Source organism: Gopherus flavomarginatus, chromosome 3 (genome assembly GCF_025201925.1).
Source record: "Gopherus flavomarginatus isolate rGopFla2 chromosome 3, rGopFla2.mat.asm, whole genome shotgun sequence".
Classification (NCBI taxonomy): domain Eukaryota; kingdom Metazoa; phylum Chordata; order Testudines; family Testudinidae; genus Gopherus; species Gopherus flavomarginatus.
Genome location: NC_066619.1, coordinates 235,484,685 through 235,505,317, shown reverse-complemented (window position 1 = coordinate 235,505,317; position 20,633 = coordinate 235,484,685). Strand labels below are relative to the sequence as shown.

The window sequence follows — 20,633 nt, the reverse complement described above, 5'->3', positions numbered from 1 at the left end:
GGTTGAAAGCCCCACTCAGTTCTTTGTGAGGGCAAAACACAAACTAAGTTTGTGAGGGCACTAAGTTTTTCACAGCTATGTTTGTTTTTAAGCTTGTGGTAAACTATATACAGACTTGAGGAGACAAAGACATGCCTTTGAACTCCATTTAAGTACACTGAACACAGCAGGCCTAGTTCTGTTCTCATTTAATTCAGTGTAAATCAGGAGTAACGCCATTCAAGAAGCGGCGCGGGTGAGGGATGTGCCGGCCGTAGATTCCCGCCACCCCCGTTGGCCTGGGATGGCAAACCACGGCCACGGGGAGCTGCAATCGGCCAAACCTGCCGACGCGGCAGGAAAACAAACTGGCCTGGCCCGGCCCGCCAGGGTGCTTACCTTGGCGAGCCGCATGCCAGAGGTTGCCGACCCGTGTTATAGACTAACAGAAGTATTGGAGCATAAGCTTTTGTGGGTGAATCTGAACTTTGCAGCTTAGACCCACTTCTAAGCAATACAAAGTATAGTACAAACTCAAAACTCAACACCCTTTTATTTGTCTATTAAGAACATTAACTTTTGTGTGCGATGGAAAAATTACTCATCTGGGACCCAGAAAACCCTGGACAGTTGGGCAGGGACTACCCAAGTAGAACCAAGACCAAAAACAGGTTTTCCATTTCAGGCCTGCAACCTTAAGGAACTGGGACAGGAAGGGTTAAATTGCTGTGAGAATAGATGGGGCTGAGGCTCATTCACTTATTGGGCCCCGCTGACAGATATAAAAGGAAAGACATACATTTGAACTAGTAAGATTTTGTTGCATTTGTGGGTAAATTTTATTTGTTCATAATCAGGGGAAACTATTGATTTTGTTCTAGGAGCTATTTTCATTGGCAAAAGGGGGAGAAGAGTGCTAGCACTAGTGTGCACCTGTATGTGCAGGAGCTCACCTTGTAATGGCATGTTTCTCTAGGTCAATAAAGTAAGATTATAGGGAGCAGAGTCCATTAATTCTACTGAGGGTACAGCAGCCAGAATTGATCAGCTCTGCAATTCTGACCATACAGTTTAATCAAAGACAGAATTGCTACCTTAGGGTTTCTTCAAGTTTCTCTTGATGAGGAGAGCAGCACCATGCAGGCTTAAAGTAGGTAACACTGAAATTTGGGAGGAGAACCTAGTGATCTTTGTAGCAAGTTCCTTTTTCTTGTATGCTGCTCTGGTGATCAAGAGCTAGAAAAATGTCTATACTGAAAAACTAGAGTCTACAGTTTTGTTGCTTTTGGGAATTCTAAAGCCTGTTTGCACAGTAGCAATTGGCCTACTGTTCAGTATTAATTCTTGTTGCACTCTTGTGAGGTAGGTAAGTTATTTCCTATAACCTCTCCACAGCTGACTTTCTCACTAATTTTATATTGACAAAGAACATAAAGGGACAATTTAAATCTTTCTGATTTGTTTGTTCTTCAGAGTAATACCAAAAGCAACATTAGGGGCAAGATGTACATCTTCAGAAAAAACACTATCTCAAATTGATATGGGGATGGAACTCTCTGTAACACTTTTTTAATAGTCTTTCTACCAAAGATAGACTGTTTGAATCATCCCTTTATTCAAGCCTGGTGTAACGTTAGCCCCTGATCTTAAGCGCTACTTCCTCCTCTTCATTAAACTATTTCTGCAGGCCAGCATTTAAATAGCATAATCACTGTCTTTCTACTCTTATGCAGAAATTGGACCACATCCCAAAATATTAACAAAAAAATTCATACCACATGTAATATCAAACAAGGAAAAGAATGCCGCTGACACACTGATAAAATGTGTCTGTTTTATACAATTTTCTGCATGACAGGCTTCTTCTTCTGTACCATCTGTTCACCCTTCTAAATTGTTCACCTAGTTTGAGAGAGCCAAATTTTGTGTCTATAACAGCAGCTACCTGGATACAGTCCTGCTTTCCCAGTGCAAAGCTGTGATTAAAAGAGCTAAGGAAATACTTGGATGTATAAACAAGGGAATCTCAAGTAGGAATCAAGAGGTTCTTTTACCTCTTTATTTGGTGTAAAACCAGTTCTGCTCTCAACAATTCAAGAAGGATATTGATAAATTGGAGCAGTTCAGAGAAGAGCCACAAGAATGATTCAAGGATTGGAAAATATACCTGATAATGACAGACTCCAGGGTCCAGATCCACAAAGGGCCTTAAGCTGAGCATTGCACTGTCTGACTTGAAGGTGCCCAGAAAATTACTGAAATAATGGGATCCACAAAGCCTAAGTTGGGCACCTAGGCTCCCTACACAATGAAGGGGACAGGAGAAATAGGTGCCTGAGAAGGCAATCTACAAAAGTCAGTACCCAAGGTGGCAACTGCCTAAGCTAGCCCCCGGGGAGATACCTTATAAGAGGGGTGTGTCCAAAACCATACCTGTCTCTCAAAGATGGTCAGGGCTGCGGGGAGGTGCCTATCTCTGCTAGTGATTCAAAACCAGAAACCCTTCTCAGAGCCAGACAGGTGCCTAAGCTGTTTCTAGTGAGAATGAATTAGGTACCAACCTCATTCTACACCAAATGGCCAGAGGAGGAGTAGGTTGTGGTGCCTACTTTATAACATTTAACCCAGTGATTAGAGCACGCAATGAGATTAGGCCAGAGAGTGATTCTACAGCCTGGTGGCTAGGGGACCCACCTAGTAGGTGGGAGGCAAGGGTCCAAATCCCCTTCCCTAATTATCACTTAATTATTTATCCAAAGTGGAACAGCTTCAACAGGAGAGATACCCACATGAAAATATCCAGTAGTTCAGTAGCCAGAGCATTCTTCTGGAAGTGGGAGATCCCTGTTAAAATCCATCAAACACAAGACTGTTTTGAACATGGGTCTCTCACATCCCAAGTGAGCAGAGACGGCTCTAGACATTTTGCTGCCCCAAGCACGGCAGCATGCCGTGGGGGACACTCTGCTGGTCGCCGGGAGGGTGGCAGGCGGCTCCGGTGGACCTCCCGCAGGCATGCCCAGGAGGTCCACCAGAGCCGCCTGCCGCCCTCCCGGCGACCGGCAGAGCGCCCCCCGCAGCATGCTGCCCCAAGCATGCGCTTGGCGTGCTGGGCCTTGGAGCCACCCCTGCAAGTGAGTGTGCTAAACCATGCGCTAAAAGTAATAAGGTGGGTGGTGCTGTGTTGCCTCCTCCAGACAGATTTTAAATGGGACCCAATGTGGTATGCATACTCAGAGGCTACTTACCAGATAAATCTCTATGGGTCAGATAGATGTTCCTCTGCTTATCTAGTTTGAGGATCACATGGGACCTTAGATGGGAGGCAGGCATCTGGATGCCTACCGTGAGGCAGTAGTGCACATGTCCTCAAGAGAATGAGGCAGAAACTTAGGTGCCTAGGGACCTTTCACAGCAAAAACTCAGGCAGCAAATAAATTTTAGGTGCCTACATAGGTAGGCACTAGCCAAGAGTTTTGTGGATTGCACAATGGTGCTTAAAACTGGGACTTAGGCACCTAAGTATCTTTGTGGATCTAGGCGTAGGAGTTCAATCTAATTAACCTAATAAAGAGAATATTATGGGGTAACTGTAACTACCTGCATGGGGGGACAAAAATTCTGTAAAAAGCGTTTCTCAATCTAGCAGACAAAGGACTGATTAGATCCAACAGCTGAAAGTTGAAACTAAATTAATTCAGACAAAATAAGGTGCACATTTTTAATGAGGATAGTTGATAATTGGAATAAATTACCAAAGGGTTGTGGTAGATTTTTTCATCACTGGGGATTTTTTTAAATCTAGATTGGATTTTTTTCCAGAAGATAATAATCTAGTTCAAAAGGAATTAATTCAAGACAGTCCTATGGTCCGTGATTATGTAGGAAGTCAGTCAGATCACAATGGCTTCTAGCCTTATAATCAATAACTTCTTTGAAATAGCTGGATCGCCCATGCAGAATTATAATCTACAGTTATTCAGAGTCTAAACAATCTATCCAATTTTTAGTTGTTTCAACCATTTACTAATGAAATATCATCCAGATGCATGGCTGAAAAACAAGATAATGCCAGGAACTTCCTCTTCACACACAACTTACACATTTATACTAAGAAGCAAGAAATGCAAAAGGGCTTTAAAAATGACATTGAGAGAAATTTAAGAATTAATTCAGATGAAGATAAATATCTCTTCCCCCTTAACCCAAAAATTTTATTAGATAAAACTGATATTGCCTCAGTTGAGTGTTCAAGAGCTAGATAGTTTATTGACCTTGGCCCTAAAAGGATACCTGATGGGGTCATCTATGCCAACCATAGTGCCCTTCCCCCCCACTTCCCAACATTCATCTTTTGTCTCCAAGTACCTAGATAGTTGGGTGTTACAATATGATTAGCATGGCAACCTCAGTAGAATATAGACAAGGTCTACATCCTAAGAATTCCTCTCTAGGCCTCATTTCAATAGACCTCTCACTTTTTAGGCATTCTGCCATCATGCTTTAGCAGGCTCTTCACTGTATTGGCTTCTACAGCGAGGAACTAATCTTCCTTGATACCCATCTCAGTCCATCCCACCCTACTTTCAAGAAAACCCTGAAATTGCTTTTCTTTTCCAAATGCATGTTTTATTCTGACTGTCAGCCCTTGTGTGTAGAACCTCCTCTTTTCCTCTACTCCCCTCCTCTACCAACCCTTATTGTTTTTCATTGTTTTGTTTTGGGTAAAGTTTTATATGACATGGTATTTTTTTCTGCTTTTATTATCCTTACTGTAAACTGTCTGAAAGGCTTAGCCTAAGGCAGAGAGTGACTTACCAGCATGAAAGGGCGATAATCAAATACCAATCGCCACTATTTGGTTCCTGATTTATCAAAAAAGAAAAATGACATACACATTCCAGCTGACTCAGCTTTCCCACTCTACCAAATACAATTTTTCACTTTTTTATTTTTCTAAAATGTGCAGAAAAACTGAGGGGGTGGGGAACAAGCTATGAGAATGATGCCTTGAGGTGGAAAAGTGTTATGATTTATTGAACAATAGGTTTTATAAAGTTTTGAGGCCAAATTCAGCATTGGTAAAGCAGGTGCAATTCTACTGACTTCCAGAGGGTTGTCCAATTACACAGCCAGTGAATTTGGCCTCAATGTATACAAGACCCACTGGTATGAAGAGAATAGGGGCCAAATTTTGGTCCCCTTGTTGTCAGTGGCAGCTCTGTCAGTTACTTCAGTGGGATAAGCATCTGGTTTCTTGCATTACATGAAATACTACATGTAGCAGCATGCCATGGTTGTTGACAGCTTTTACAATGTGAATCTATTGGACCACTTTGTCCATAGGTTTTAAGAGTTAAGTCTATCCTGGGTTTCAGTTCTAGTATATAAATACCCCATGTTTTGGGAATACTTGGATCTACAGTTATTGCTTGTGCCCTTCTACATAGTAATGAAAATATTTATGCCACAGATGTAAACCATCCAGCAGCTCTTAGTAAAGGCATGTGCATTCCTCAAAACATCCAGAAAGGAAAATCAAGCCTTTTTCATCACAACAGCATTAACATTCCATGTCAGAATATTGTGTTGACCATTTCAATATTTCTTTCATGTTATCTCATTTCTGCAGCAGAGCTAATTTTTGTGTTGCATGCTAATGTTGAAACCTTTATACAAATGCATGCTGTAGCATTTTTAAACTAGGCTTAAATTTCAGCAGTGAGAAAAGGGAGACTAGAGAAAATAAAGGCAAATAAAAACAACAAAACAAGTAAGACCTCACTAGCTAATAGAGGTTAGACAATATGAAATACAAAGTTACATTGTCTTCTAAAAAGAAAATGTCTTATATATTTGAGATAAACACCTGTATAAAAATAAAGCATTTTACAGCTCATTGTGTTTACATGGTTTCATTTTATAAACAATGTACACTGACCAATCCTAACACAGAATAAAACTACACACTTTAGTAATTTTAATCACTTTTACTATAGATTTCAAAAAATAGGAAAAAAATCATGTTTTCAAAAGATTCTACAGAGATAACATTGGTTATTTCTTAAGTTACTTGATAATAAAATCACAAGATAAAATATCATAATATCTCATCCCCTGAATACAATGTTGTAGGGCAAGACTGTTCATCAGTTCTATCTTATTTCATTTTTTAGCTACTGTAAGCAACCATCTGCTTTCTTAAATTAAATTCACAATATCCAAAATGCACCCAACAAATACAATGTAATATAACACAATACACACGTCTAGTGAAGCCTGAGGGTGTTGTAGTCAGACATTTAAAACTACATAGATAAAACCTTTCTTCTACGCTATCCCAATTTGTGAAACTAGTGTTACCATTATCAGAAACAGCAAACTCTCTTGATATTGCTTGCTTATGAAATGATCATGAAAGTCTATCAGCCAGGCAGATAATTTACCTGTCTGCCCTTTTTCCACTGACTGGTGACATATATAACTTATTTATTTGTTTACTCCCTTGCCCCCCCCCCATGTTGTGGAGAGCATGGGGGACAGGGACGAAGCACACTAACAGCTAAAATGAACCGTCATTTCAGATGAATCTATCATTTCAGTATCTAGATGCATATTACATGGTATGAATTCGGACAAGTTTCCCCTTCCTCAGCCCTTCTGGGTATGGCTCAGCCATCAATCAGCCTTGGTATCACAGGTGCCCCAGGCCGGAAAGAGAGAAACCTCTAGGTAAAAAAAACACAGGCTGGGAGTTGCCTCGGCTTAACTATTTCTTCCTTGTTAGAGCAACTCCCCCACACCAGCCAGGGGATGCAAACTGTCCACTTCCCCCGGCCAAGCCCCTCACCTCGCTGCTACCCTCCCCCACCCCGTACCAGCAGGTGGGAAAGGAGGAGCCACCCAACCCAGCTGCGCTGCCCTTACCTGCGGTCGCAGCTTAAGGCGAGTGGTGCTGCTACTGAAAGAAGCTGAGCCCTGGAACTGCCGTTGCGGAGCGAGATTGCATTGAAGCCGAAGCCGAAGCCTAACCCTCACCCTCCCGGGGGGAGGTCACCAATTAGACAGCCGCCCCTTTCTCTTCCTCCTCCCACTGCTCCGCCAGAGAGCAGAACTCGGCAGCCCAGGCGCCTGGTGGGGCTTATGTACTTTCATTTTACAAGGCGGCTATGCTGAGAAAAAGGAAGCTGCAAGTTTTTCTATATCCTGCGCACAGTGCAGCCTCCTTGGCCAAGTTTTCTGCTCTGCCCCTTGGATTTACTCATGAAACACCCGCTTCTTGAGGTTTGTGCAGAGAAATCTTACTGCACAGTGACAGGAGGGAGAACAGGGTTTAATGATTCGGGAGGCGCCTGGTGTCCCTGCATCTTCCCAAACCATTTATCATTTCCCTTCCCTCTCGCAATCTGTCCCCTATAAAACCAGTCTCTCCAATTACCGTGGAGTTTAGACGTGTCCTTGCTTCTAGATCTCCAGTGCTGGCACGTGGAGGATGTCAAAACTGAGTTTGAAATGATACATTGGCCTAAATCAGGAAGTTTGGAAATAGATGCAAACCCAGATCTGAACTTCCCCAACTTCTGAGAGTGTTGGAGTTCGGTTTTGGGTTTCAAGCCATTATAAATGGGGTAAATCACAAAATTCAGAGCTGGATCCATACTCTCCCCCAAAGTCACTGATTTTGGGATCTAGTTGACAATTTGGGATCACCTCTGTTTAAAATGTGAGCTGTTTTACCCTGTGAGAGGGCACACCCTTACTCTACTAGGGAGAAGGCTAACAAGTTCCTCTGAGAACAGACAGCACTAACCAGACACTTGTAGGCTTGTGCTGCTTGGAGGGGGAAGCTTAAAGGGGAAAAAACCCTTCCCTGGGAAGGAGTGGTGACTACTAGTGAGAAGATGGCTGATTACAAGGATTGAGCAGTAAGTGGAGTCTCTCCCCTTACATAAGATCAGCCATACTGGGTTGGACAAAAAGTCAGTTTAGCCCAGTATCCTGTCTTCTGACAGTGACCAATGCCAAGTGCCTCAGGGAATGAACAGAACAGGTAATCATCAAGTGTTCTATCCCCTGTTGCCCATTCCCAGCTTCTGGCAAACAGGCTAGGGGCACCTTGCTGTCCCTGAAACTGCATGGATCAGGTACAAAGTTAGGGTAAATAAAAGGAGAGGCAGACTTTAACCTTGATTTAAACCTAGTGAGAAGTCAAACTCCAAAGGGGTGATGAAAAGACTGGCCACTTTTGTCTTTTTCTTTTATTTTGATTCCCTCTTAAGGGAAGGAGTGGGGAAAGGACCTTTTCATTTTTATTTTTGTTTGGAGAATCCCTTGTATGCCACAAATAGCGAGGACTATGTAAGTAGCTCAAATTAGGGTCTCTTAGGGACTCGGAGCCACTCACCATATGCCTCCAATTGTGTGTTTTCAAGATCATGTTATAGATTTGGGTGGCAGGCAAGGGAAGGAGAAGTAGGGATGTTGTACCAGACAGGACGTGTATGCAAGTGATAAGTGTGTCATTGGTCTGCTCTAAAAGTCTATTTATACACTCTAAAGCCACTTCTGCAGCTGCTGTTGAATTTCACCTCCTCAGTTACTGCTTGAAAATGATGTTTCCGTGGTGACTCGCCACTCCCAGGTCACACAGACCAACCATAGGAAGAAGGAACACCTAAAAACCTGTTCAAGGAAAAAGTACTTTTTTTTTTTTTTAAGAGCAGAGGTGGGCAAACTGCAGCCTGTGGGCCACATCCAGCCTGCAGGACCATCCTTCCTGGCCCTTGAGCTCCTAGCTGGGGAGGCTAGTCTCCGGTCCCTCCCCCGCAGCCTCAGCTCACTATGTCACCAGCACTCTGGGTAGCAGAGCTGCAAGCTCCTGACAGGCAGCACAGCTGGAAGAGCCACTGGCCTGCCCCGGTGCTCTAGATTGTGCAGCAGCATGGCTGGCTCCAGCTGGGTTGTGCAGCTACCAGTCCTGGTGCTCTGAGCAGCATGGTAAGGGGGTGGGGAGCAAGGGGGTTAGATAAGGGGCAGGAAGTCCTGGGAGGCAGCCAGGAGGCTGTTGGATAGGCATGGGAGTCGTAGGGGAGGAGGAGGCAGAGCCACCTGGCCATGCACCTGTTTAGGAGCCAGATGGGGGACATACCACTGATTCTGGGAGCCGTGCAGAGTGGGGCAAGCCCCTGACCCTGCTCTCCGGCAGGAGCTCAAGGACCTGATTAAAACATCTGGAGGGCCAGATGCAGCCCCTGGGCCATAGTTTGCCCACCCCTGAATTGGAGCCTTTGGTGCAGAACTTTATCAAATGCTTTCTGAAAGTCTATGCTATGTCCAATGGATCACCCTTGTCCACATATTTGTTGACTTCTCTCTCTTTCTCTCTCCCTCCCCCCAGTTCTGATTGAGGCATGATTTCCCTTTACAAAAGCCATATAGACAAACATAAGAGTCTGAATGTCTGATAATTCCCTTCTTTACTATACTTTTAACCAATTTGCCTGGTATTGAAGTTAGGCTTACTGGCCTATAGTTGCCAGGATTATCTCTGGAGCCTTTTTTTGTAAAAAATTGGCATTACAATAGCTATTCTCCAGTCACCTGCTACAGAGGCTGATTTAAGCAATAGATTACATACCACAGTTGTTAATTCTACTATTTCGCATTTGAGTTCCTTCACAACTCTTGGGTGAATACTATGTGGTTCTGGTGATTTATCACTGCTTTAATTTTTCAGTTTGTTCCAAAACCTCTGACACCTCAATTTGGGACATTCCTACACCTGAGTCATGCTGTTTAGGTGAGGAATCTTCCTCATAGTGAAGACCCATGTGTAAGTGGGGGAATGGTCCCTGTATTGTGGGGAACTTTCCTGGCTTATACATTACCCCAGTGAAGTGGGCTAGCAAAAGGATCTGAGTCCTCACTCCCACCTCCTTTATCCAGAGCCCTGCCTGACCTCAAGGGCTCTCCTTCCAGTCTTCTGTGTGGCAGACTCCTCCTAACCCTAACAAAGCTTGGCCCAGGATTCCTGGGGGGCTCAACTCCCAGCCTTGTTGTGGTCACTTAGGACAGGGGCTAGGGTGTCCCCAATTTGGGGTGCTCTCTGCACTGGATGCTTCCCTGACACACTGATCCTCACATACAGTTCAAAGCAAATACAATTTATTAAACAGCAATCAATTAACCTTTTCCACTTTTTTTTAGGAAAACATCACCCCACTCTGTGGCACAGGGACATCACAAACAGTGTCTCTAGAATGTAAGGGAAGTTCAGTCTGTTCCTTGTAGGTCCCAGGCCTCCTTCTCAGGATCTGGCTGTGCTGCAGGGACACTGCAGGTTGGACACTTGCTCTGGTGGTGGCCACATGCTCTCAGGCTCTAGGTGGCAGGACCCTTCTACCCAGTGTTGCCCCTGCTCCGTCGAGGTAAAAATCCCCCTCCAAGTCTCCCCTGCAGGTCCGTTTGGCTGGGGATGTCTCCCTATGCTGGACCTGTGGCCCAGGGTCCCCCTCACTCTCCCTAGCTGCTCATCACATCTGGCTCCAGCTCCAGCTCCACCACTCTGCCTCAGCATGGGGATTGTTGCTGCTTTGCCTCCAGCTCCCTGAGCGGCTTCTCTGGCCCCTTTGGCTCTGGTTGCTGCAGTTCTCCTCCCAGGACAGGTCTGCTCTGTGAGCTGCTTCTGTGACTCTGCTCCCAGCACTGACCTGCTGCCTGAGCTGCTTTTCTGCCCCCTCTGGATCTGGCACAGTTCTGCTTTCCAGCTCAGCTTGGGCCCCTGCTCTCTCCTTACCTCAGCCCCACTCTATCTAACCTAGGCAATTCAAACTCACATGGAGGACAGGACTCCTCCTGATTCCCTCATTAGCCCTATCACTCAGGCTGACCTGAAGCATTGGCCTCTCCCCATTGTTCCTGGGGATTGTCAGTCTCACGGTCTTGATTTCCCATCGACCCTTCCCCTTTCTTTTGGTTGGCTAGCTCCCAGTACCAAAACACACCCACTGAGTTTTAGTAAGGGAACAACAGTCCCCTTACATATGCAAAGAACTCATTTAGATTCTCTGCAACAGCCTTGTCTTCTTTGAGTGCACCTTCAGCACCTTGTTCATTCATTGGCCCCACTGGTTGTTTGGCAAGCTTCTTGATTCTCATGTATTTTTTTTTTTTGCTGTTAATTTTTAATACTTAGATATTCATTGGCTTAAGCCCTGAAGAATGAGTATACCTTCAAATTTTTTTGCCCTTGTTATAACACTAGATATTCTTGTTATCCATATAAATGTCCAGTCCTCTTTGCATTATGCTAAATTCTTAATCTCAATAGCTTCCTGTGACAATGAGTTCCCCACTCTAATTATATTGTGTGAAAAAGCTTTTCCTTATGTTTAAATTTGCTACCTTTTTAAATGTCATTGTTCTTGTATGAAACAGGGAGCTCTCCTTTCCTCTCTGCCTCTGCCTATACACACAACTACATTAAGATTTCAAAATCAAGCACACAAAAGTTAAGGGTCATTTTATACATATTCCTTATGATTCAAGTTTTTAATTTCATGATTATGTACTATTTTTTCCATATGACCGCTGCCTCATTCAGTGTACAGCAGGGATGATGTCCACTTAATAAGCAGTTTATTCAATATTTTCACCTAGTTGTTCAATATGTGGTCTCATACTATGACTGCACACTATTCAAACCCTGTTCTGAGGCCAGAATCATTAATGTCCTCATGGGCTTTTTATGGTGCTCATTACTCCAGTAATTTGTCTTTATATTCCTGTGAAATAGGCCACCACAGTCGCAGAGCATCTCCTCATCCAGCATCTTCCTCCTGGTATTGTAGATGGCCACTTTGGCCCATGCCTGGAGGAGGTTGATGAGGTGGTCTTGTGAGTTTGTGGGGCCATGAACAGGGTGTGAATATATGAAGAGGTGTGCTGGGGTGGAGGAGGTGCAGCCAGAACCTTAACAAGAGGTTCTGGAGGAGCTCGAATAGGGGCTGCAACCTGGCACATTCTAGATAGGTGTGCCCCAGGGTCTCCCTCATGCTGCAAAATGGGCAGGCATCAGGGATGGGGTTGAACAACACCAGGTACAGGTACATGCCCATGCTCATGGCTCCATGAAGGAGCCACAAACCACTATCCCCAGCAGGCTATGGGACCAGGATGGAATATAGGCTGCCTCCCCACCCAGGTTCCTCACCCTTTACAAGTAGAAAGTCTTGCCTCTTGGTATCGGGGCAGGACACAAGGATGAGGAAGTGAAATGTTTTGGAGCGCAAGTGTGTAAAGTTGTTCCCTTGATGCAGTTTGGAAGCAAACTGGCTGCAGGGCGCACAGCCAGCTCAGGTTATGGAAGGGAGGGGGCCCAATGAAAAGGTCTGGAGGGCCTGAGGTGAGGGGTGGGCAGGTAGCACCTTCTCCCAGGACCCACTCAAGGAACCCCAAGAGGTGGACGATAAGGCTGCCCTCACCTCCTAGAGTACACGCAGAGGGGTCTGAAGGGAGGAGAGCCCTATGCACTGACCAAGCACTCAGGGATCCACCCAGTCCCTACCATTGTAGTCCAGGAGGTCTCTGATTCTGGTGGTTTCTGCCAGGACCAGCCTCCAGTGCACTGAAGGGGAGTGTCCCCTACCCCATGAACCTCCTTGGCCACCCTGACCTCCAACTTCAATCAGCTGGACACCATCCAGCTGGTCTGCCTCCAAACCATGCCCACAAAACATCTGTACACACTCATGCTTCACACCATCCACTTCCTCTCCCTCATGTCATGCTCTGACACCAAGTGGTGGGACCTGCTGCCACCAAACGAGGGCACGGAACCTTGGTGGGCCAGTCTATACTTCATTCTGGTCCTGTGGCCTTCCGGGGATATTGTTTTGCAGCTTTCCAGAGCTGTGAGCACTGGCATGTGTCTGGTTCAGTTCATGACCTTTGCCGGCACCTGTGCTTTCTGCATCGAGAGGGGCACCCCGGTGCACATTCACTTACAGAGTGTCGGGTTGCAGCTTATCTTTGGGCTTCTTCAGAATCTCTTACTGAGGTTTTGGCTGCTCTTTCCCCCCACACCTCCTGAGCCTAGCACACCCCATCTGTGGGCCCCATAAAGTTGCAAGATCTCCTCAGCCCCCTCCTGATGCTGGCCAAGTCTTCCATCCGTCATACCAGGAGGAAGAAGCTGGATGTGGGCATGCCTTGTGACTGTGGGGCCTATTTCTGTTCCCTTCTACAGTTATGCCGTAGGGTAGTGACTGACTCCCTGTATGCCTTTGAGAAGCAATAGCTGCTGTCCAGGGTTCTCTGCTGAGTGACCTCTTCAGGTTCCTTGGCTTTTAACCTGTGACCTTCACTGCTGTTCCACGTGTGTGTGCGTTCTCCGTCTCCTTGGCATTTACTCATGGCCTGGGTTCAATGGCCCCTTCCCCTCAGGGGAGGACCTTTAGCTTTGGGTGGGCTTAAGCCTGACATCTCCTGGCAATCACAAAAAGTACATGCTGTGATGTACTATGTACACCCAATATCTAATATTGTATAAACTTTGGAGACCCCCAAGCTGCCCATGAGGTGCCACCTCATGTTTTCTGTCTCCACAGGCTTCCCATCCCAATCTTACTTCCTGGATCACTTTCCCAAGTTCCTTGTCCCTGTCTTTGCCCAGTTACTACTAGTTCTTGCTTCACACCCTGGCTCTTCCTCAGATCTGTCTTCTGTCACCCATCTCCTGCTTCCCCTACCACATGGGTTATCAGTTGCAATCTCCTTGCCCAAACAAACCTCATCTCCACCCCTGGTTCCAGTCTCTGGCTCCACTCCTGGCTACCAGTACCAGTTTCCTTGCCCATCCAGTGCAGCTCTCTCCTCTCCTCTACCCCAGGGTCAGCTCCAGCTTTTTTGCCGCCCCAAGCAGTGAGGCAGAGGGGGGAAAAAAAGCTGCGATCGGCGGTACGTCAGCGACACCTCAGTCATGCTGCTCCATTCTTTGGTGGCTGGTGCTTTGATCCCTCTCTTCCTATTCAGCGGCGCTTCGGCGGAAGCTCAAAGAGGAAGAGAGGGATTAACAGACCCGCCGCCGAATTGCTGACAGTGACCCAGACGTGCCACCCCTTTCCATTGGCCGCCTCAAGCACCTGCTTCCTTTGCTGGTGCCTGGAGCCGGCCATGCTCTTCCCCCTCCTCTCCAATTCCCAGTTTGTTTCTCTCTCCTTTCCCGTTCCTGGCTCCTTGTCCCAACCTACTCCCCTTCCCAGGTCTGGCTTTTGTCCCTTCTGCATTCAAATCAGGCAGCTTCCTCCTTGATGCTGCCTGAACACACGAAAGACAGGCTGTCTACTCTCAGTGCAGAGCCCAGGACTTAGCTGAGCCCAGAGCTGCAATTGCAGGGAAAGGCCTGTTCCAGCCCAGGCTGGAGCAGACCCAGTGCAGACTGGATGTTCAAAAACTTTAGCTGCAAAAATCCAAGTGTCCTCTACTGACCATGTGTGCACTAACTTATTTTCAAAGGCTTAGAACTTGGCCAAATTTGGGTTGATTTTCATGGAAACATCAGAAGCATCATGGAAACACCCACTCCTAACACAAAGGCAATGCCCCTATTAAATTTCAAGTCTCAGCTCCAACCCATGAGGGTTCTAGACTCTTTCAGAGAAAAAGTCACCAGAATTTTTCCCCTACCCCTGTTCCCAAGGGGAGGAGAGAATTGAAATGTTTTGGTTGAAAGTTCTGAAAAGAATTCAGCCTGAGGCAAACAGCTAGGAGAAAGAGTTCAGCCTAAATTATTAAAGTTTGGCAAAGTTAAACACAACTGAAAACAGTATCTTATAATAAAGTTGTGGGCAACCTTAATAGACAATGCTAGCAGCCCTACTTATTGTACCACTTATTTTTTTAATATACTTATTCATAAGGTAAACTATCCCAATTTTTGCAGTCTCTTCTCTAGGGATAGCTTTTCCATGTCCCTTATCATGTTCCTTGCCCTCTGAACACCATCAAATTCTTCAAAAGCCTTTTTGGAATGGGTGACCAGTATATCAGACAATATTCTAGATGAGGCTGCATCAGAGAGACTGGCTCATCTTTCTTTCTGGGGTATAAACTATGCTTGGGGTCAGGGTTTTCCTGGGGGCAGGGGGACAGAGGGTGTTTGGTTTTCTTTAATTATTTAGCTCTTCGTTGGTTGCCGTTTTTGGCCCCTCTTTTATCACTCATTACGTTTTTTTCTTCATTTTTCATACACCTTTCTCCTTTCCTACTTTTCACTTGTCCTTTTGTCCTCTCCTTTTACTCTTTATTATTAAGCATAACCACTCATAATGTTGTGTGTTGTGTTTTTTATATTTAAAAATACAATAGAATGGGTAAGGCAAAAAAGCTGTCATGGAAATATTGTCTCCTTAAAAGATAAAGGTTGACTTGGTCCTCTTCCTCATTGCAATGTTGTCTCTAAAAACCTTCTGTTGTTGAACTTCTGGGGCAGACCAGGGAATAAAGGGATGCAGTCAACTTAAATCTGGCCCAAACTATAACATTTGTAAAAGAGTTTTTAAGAAAACTCAGACCAATAAAATACATATTTAATTCTAGTGAAAAGGAAAATGATTTCTAAACAAATATTTCCCTGGAGTGTTTGGAACCTCTGAACTGGATCATTAAGAACCCCAAAGTGAAACACTAAACGAAAGCACCACTGATTTTTTTTTCATTGTCCAAGATGAGAGAATTGAAAAGAGTACAATAGAGCATAATTAGTGACCCAAAAATTGAATTGTAAAATCTGCCTTCTCAAATTATATAAGGTGTTAATAGTAATTAAGGTTTTTTTTAAGTTTGTTTAAAACACATGCGACCAGATTCTTGGTCCCACCATGGTTCCTTGTGCCATTCTGGTGATGCATACAGCCATAAAGGCCTTTAAGTGAATCCCTGGGAGGCACAGAGCTGGCATAAGGAGACTACTATCCGCACCCTTGGGGAAAGAAGGCATCCCTACAGCCAATGATCTCAACTGTCCTCATGGCCCCTGGGAGCTGTGGGTAGCTGGGTGTGAGTTAGCCTTACGGTTAGAATTTATGGCCCAGAGCTGGGACAATCCTTGGCTAAGCCCCAGCTTGGGGAAGAATAAAAATGATGCCATCTTTGCATCTTCCTCTTCCCCGCACACTCTTGTGTTGAGCCCAGCTCAGCATGACCAGAGAATCTGGCCCATGACTTTTCATCATATAGCGTACTTTTAACTATGTCGCTCTTATTGAAGTTTTTTCGAGCTTTTTGTCATCTCCTGCACACCTCATCCCCAAAAATCCCAATGTGAATAAACTAAATAGATAGATATATCTTTATACATGAAAATCATGAAACCTACCATTCTAGTGACAGGTGTTCAATAGTCAAGCCTAAAGCTACTACCTATCCCTAAAGTCTCTACAGCTACTGGTTCATTAAGCTTCCCAGCTAAGACAATATATCTCCTTCAGCAGCAATTTATAATGCTGCTTCACTACCTGATCAAGTTAGCCCCTTCCGACCATTTTGCTCCACTGATAATTCTTTATGACAGTCAAGCTCACAGAAGTGATGCTGGCTCAGTGCACCCCCAGCTGTTCTTATGTAAGGAGTAGGATGCAGATTAGCAGAATTTTGAATGGCCACAACTCCTCTCCCTTGCAACCAGCTATGAAATAGAATTCAGTCAAGGAAATTAAGAGTTCATTAATTCTCTTTTAATGGCAATTTGGGATGAGGAAGAGATCAAGTTCTCTGTCAAATTAATGCCTCTTCTGTAACACATGAACACACACACACCATGCCCTAGACAGTGATCTCATCACCTCCAGATTGGACTCTGGGGACATGCCTAACATCATTAGATCTGAAGATGAAGGGTTGCTTCAGTCTTAAGACTATGAACCACAGAGCTCGTTCACATGATGTTCCAACCCCCACACAGTTCTGCAACTCTCTGTGGAAAGTCTGTGACTGGCTCTTAGGAGATTAGCCCTAGGAACAATACTTTCCACATTTATTGTTAAAATGTCACTCTTTCATTACACTTCTCTTCATTAAACGCATGTGCTATAGATTTCAGATGCAGGAGACATATCCTGTAATATCAACTATTTTGTCTGAAGCAAGGTACATTTTACAAGGCACTGATAATTTCTCCTCTGAAATACTGTGAACAATTCTGGTCGCTCATATTCAAGAGAGACTACTTTGAAACTGGAACAGGTGCAGGGAAGAGGAATGGAGAACACAGTAAGAGAGCCTGGCTTCTTTAGACTAGTAACATAAGGGCTGAGAGGATATAATTGCTCTATATAAAGACATCATGGGATGGGAGGTAAACACCAGGGCTAGAGAAGAGGTACTTAAGCTAAAGGACAATGGTAGGATAAGAACAGATGGGTATGGGCTGACCATGAACAAATTTAGGTAGGAAATTAGAAGGTTTTTAATCATCAAAGGAGTGTGAGTCTCTGGGGCAGCCTTCCACTAGGAGCAGCAGGGGCAAACAACTTAGCTGTTTTTTCAGATGGACCTTGATAAGTTTATAAGTACTGATATGGGATGACAGGGGACTGGATTCAGTGACCCAGCAGGTCCCCTCCAATACTACATTCTTATGTACTTTAAAGCATATAAATTAATCTATTAAACTAATAAATGAATATTAATAATTTCTCTAGTTCATTTTAGAGAGGATCAGAGATTATTGATAAAAGGCTACAAACAAGTATTTTGCTCGTTCATCATAACACAAAAATGTTTTTATTCACAATGTTGGTTTTACATTCTCTAAACTGGCAGGGTGTAAGTGTGCTCTGGAGATAGCATTGTTAGCAGCAAGGAGAGAATAGTGTCTGGCATCACACTTCAGTGACATATGTAGCCTGTTCAAAAGCTGTGGTGACTGGCTCCAGAAGGATCTCATCTAGTCCTCCTCCACCAAAGAGTTATCATTTGCCAAATAGGAAGTTTATGAGGGATCTGAAGACTAGCTGGGCTTAGCCAGAGTAGCACAACCTTGATTTGTTGTGGTTGTTGATGGGAAGAGACACATGGGGCTGAACACTGGACTTCCTCCAGATCAGTGGTCCCCAACCTTTTTCATCTGGGGGGCACCAGATGACGAGCCATGGAGGACCATGGCAGCGGATGAGCATCCACTGAAATGCCACCAACATCAATAGGTGTCGCTGCTGAAATACCGCCAACAAGCAGCGTCATCCAGAGGTGTCACCACCGAAATGCCGCCAAAAATCAGTGGCATTTCAACAGCGATGCCTCTGGATGACGCTGCTTGTTGGCAGCATTTTGGCAGATGCTCGTCCGCTGGCCAGTACGCAGGTGCACTTAGATGCCCCGGCAGGCACCGTGGCGCCTGCGGGCACTGCTCTGGGGACCCCTGCTCCAGATGAGGAAGCAGAGCAGATCTGTTAAGGGGCTATTTGTTGGGGACACCCATCTATAGTCAACTACAGGGTGTGTCTGATCTCTAGCACTGATGAGGAGGCACTTTGTTCAGCCAACACAAAGATAAACTTCAGCCACTACCAAAGGGAAGTGAGTCCTGAGTGTCTTAACTGAGTCCAAGAATTTCTCTGCGGAATGAGTTTTGCATGCTCTGCTCAAAGATCCAGCACCTACTAGAGATCCAGCTTTAGTGCAGCATCAGTGGACCAGAGCTGAAGAGAAACTGAGCTTAAGGTAAGAAGAGCAGCCATCCAATGATCCAACAAAAAACCCTGAGAACCTGCTGCCATAGTAGGAGAGGCATCTCTTTAGCAGAGATGGCTAAACAGAACAGTCAGATGTGGAGGAGTAGGGATAGCTCAGTGGTTTGAGCATTGGCCTGCTAAAGCTAGCATTGTGAGTTCAGTCCTTGAGAGGGCTACTTGGGGATCTGGGGCAAAAATCAATACTTGGTCCTGCTAATGAAGGCAGGGGGCTGGACTCCATGACCTTTCAAGGTCCCTTCCAGTTCTAGGAGATAGGTATATTATTAAAAAAAAAACCCACAAGAGCTTAGAAGATATTTTTCATATCAGGAGGGTTTGAATTGTACCACCCAGAAGCAAGAGTGCCAAAGATTTTTCTCTGATTTGCCAAAAATAATCTATTTATGAAAAACAGAACCCTGCTCCTTGCGGTTTAGGGTGGGAAAGGAGCAGCCACTAACAAGCAAGATGATAGTTCTCCTTTTCCTTCTCTGAACTATCAGGTATTATCCTCCTGTCAGATTTCAGGCCTCTCCATTTTCCATCAGGCTGACTTTTCAGCCTTTCAGCAATAACCGTTAACCCTCAGACAATTATGGGCCAAATTCTCTTCTGGGATGTAGAGTTGTATCAGCAGAAAATTTGGCCTTGTATATCCAGAGCCTACCTAGGAGTAATAAACGAGTCTTATTCCAGTACCAGGACAAGTAACGGAGAATGATAATACACCTAGATAACTATCAGAGGGGTAGCCATGTTAGTCTGGATCTGTAAAAGCAGCAAAGAGTCCTGTGGCACCTTATAGACTAACAGATGTATTGGAGCATGAGCTTTTGTGGGTGAATACATGCATCCGACCAAGTGGGTATTCACTCACGAAAGCTCATGCTCCAATACATCTGTTAGTCTATAAGGTGCCACAGCACTCTTTGCTAGATAACTATGTTAGGGATAAACTAGCAAGACTCTGTAAGGGACATTCATGGCCTGCTGACATAAGGATGGAAAGCCAGTGGAAATTATTTATTTCAGACCAAATTCGGTCCTCAGATATTCGTGTAAAATTCCCACTAAAGTCAGTGGGATGGACTCATGTTTTTGAGTGCAGAATCTGCCCCTTAAACTTTCAAAAGGCTTCAATAAAATTTCTCACAAAAGGAAGTTGGCTCGATTGTGCCCAGCTTGTGGCATAACCACATGACTATCCCTACCTGTCACTTATCCTCTTCCCTCCCCTACTCCCACTGTTTCTTTACTATACCATCTTGTTGCAGCTTCTCATAATTTAGATTGTTCACTCTGGGACAGGAATTCTGTCCAAAGTACAGCAGGCAGTCTTTGCTGCCAGTGCTCCCGTAGGTACTAGCTACCAAAAAAGTGGGGACAGGAGAAGTAGGATATTGGGTTGCTCTGCACCAACCAGCACAGCTGACTGAGCATGTGCCACAGCACCTGAAAGGGTCAGGTAGCTTATTCTATAATATGCACGTTCCAGGAGTCCCTAGGAAGAATTCTACCTGAGTCACATTGCAGTGCAGCTCTCAGCACTCCTCTAGCATGGGTTGTGGCTTAGAAGCCACAAGCTTCCCCGCCCCATCCCCCTTGGGAAACATGGTAGTACGTATTTTTAGAGTAAAGGCTTCTCGTGGTTTAAAAGCAGGTTTAGTGAGTCAGTTTTCAAGCTGATTCATTATCAGCTGGATAAAAATGTCCTTGATGAAATAATAGTGCACAGCGAGGCACATCAGGGGTTAGATTCCAAGCTTAACTAAGCCAGTGTAAATCTGGAGTTATACCAATGACTTTAGTGGAATTAACCAAATTTACAACAGTGCAATTGAGAGCAGAATTTGGACCAGGATGTGGTTTGCTTAAAAAGAAAATAAAACTGAAATCAAAGTGGTCAAAGTACAATTTTTGTCT

At 44.8% G+C, this 20,633-nt stretch overlaps 1 protein-coding gene across 3 annotated transcripts in view; it reads right to left on the bottom strand.

Annotated features, from left to right (window-relative positions):
• Positions 1 to 7,085, bottom strand: part of TEC (tec protein tyrosine kinase) — a 97,901-nt gene extending 90,816 nt beyond the window's left edge. The window contains exon 1 of one of the 3 annotated variants that reach the window (XM_050947692.1): positions 6,907 to 7,085. The gene's annotated coding sequence lies outside the window, so the exon portion shown is untranslated. The remainder of the gene's footprint in view (positions 1 to 6,906) is intronic. The other 2 variants (XM_050947691.1, XM_050947690.1) reach the window with 2 other exon arrangements.
• Positions 7,086 to 20,633: the final 13,548 nt, after the last annotated feature.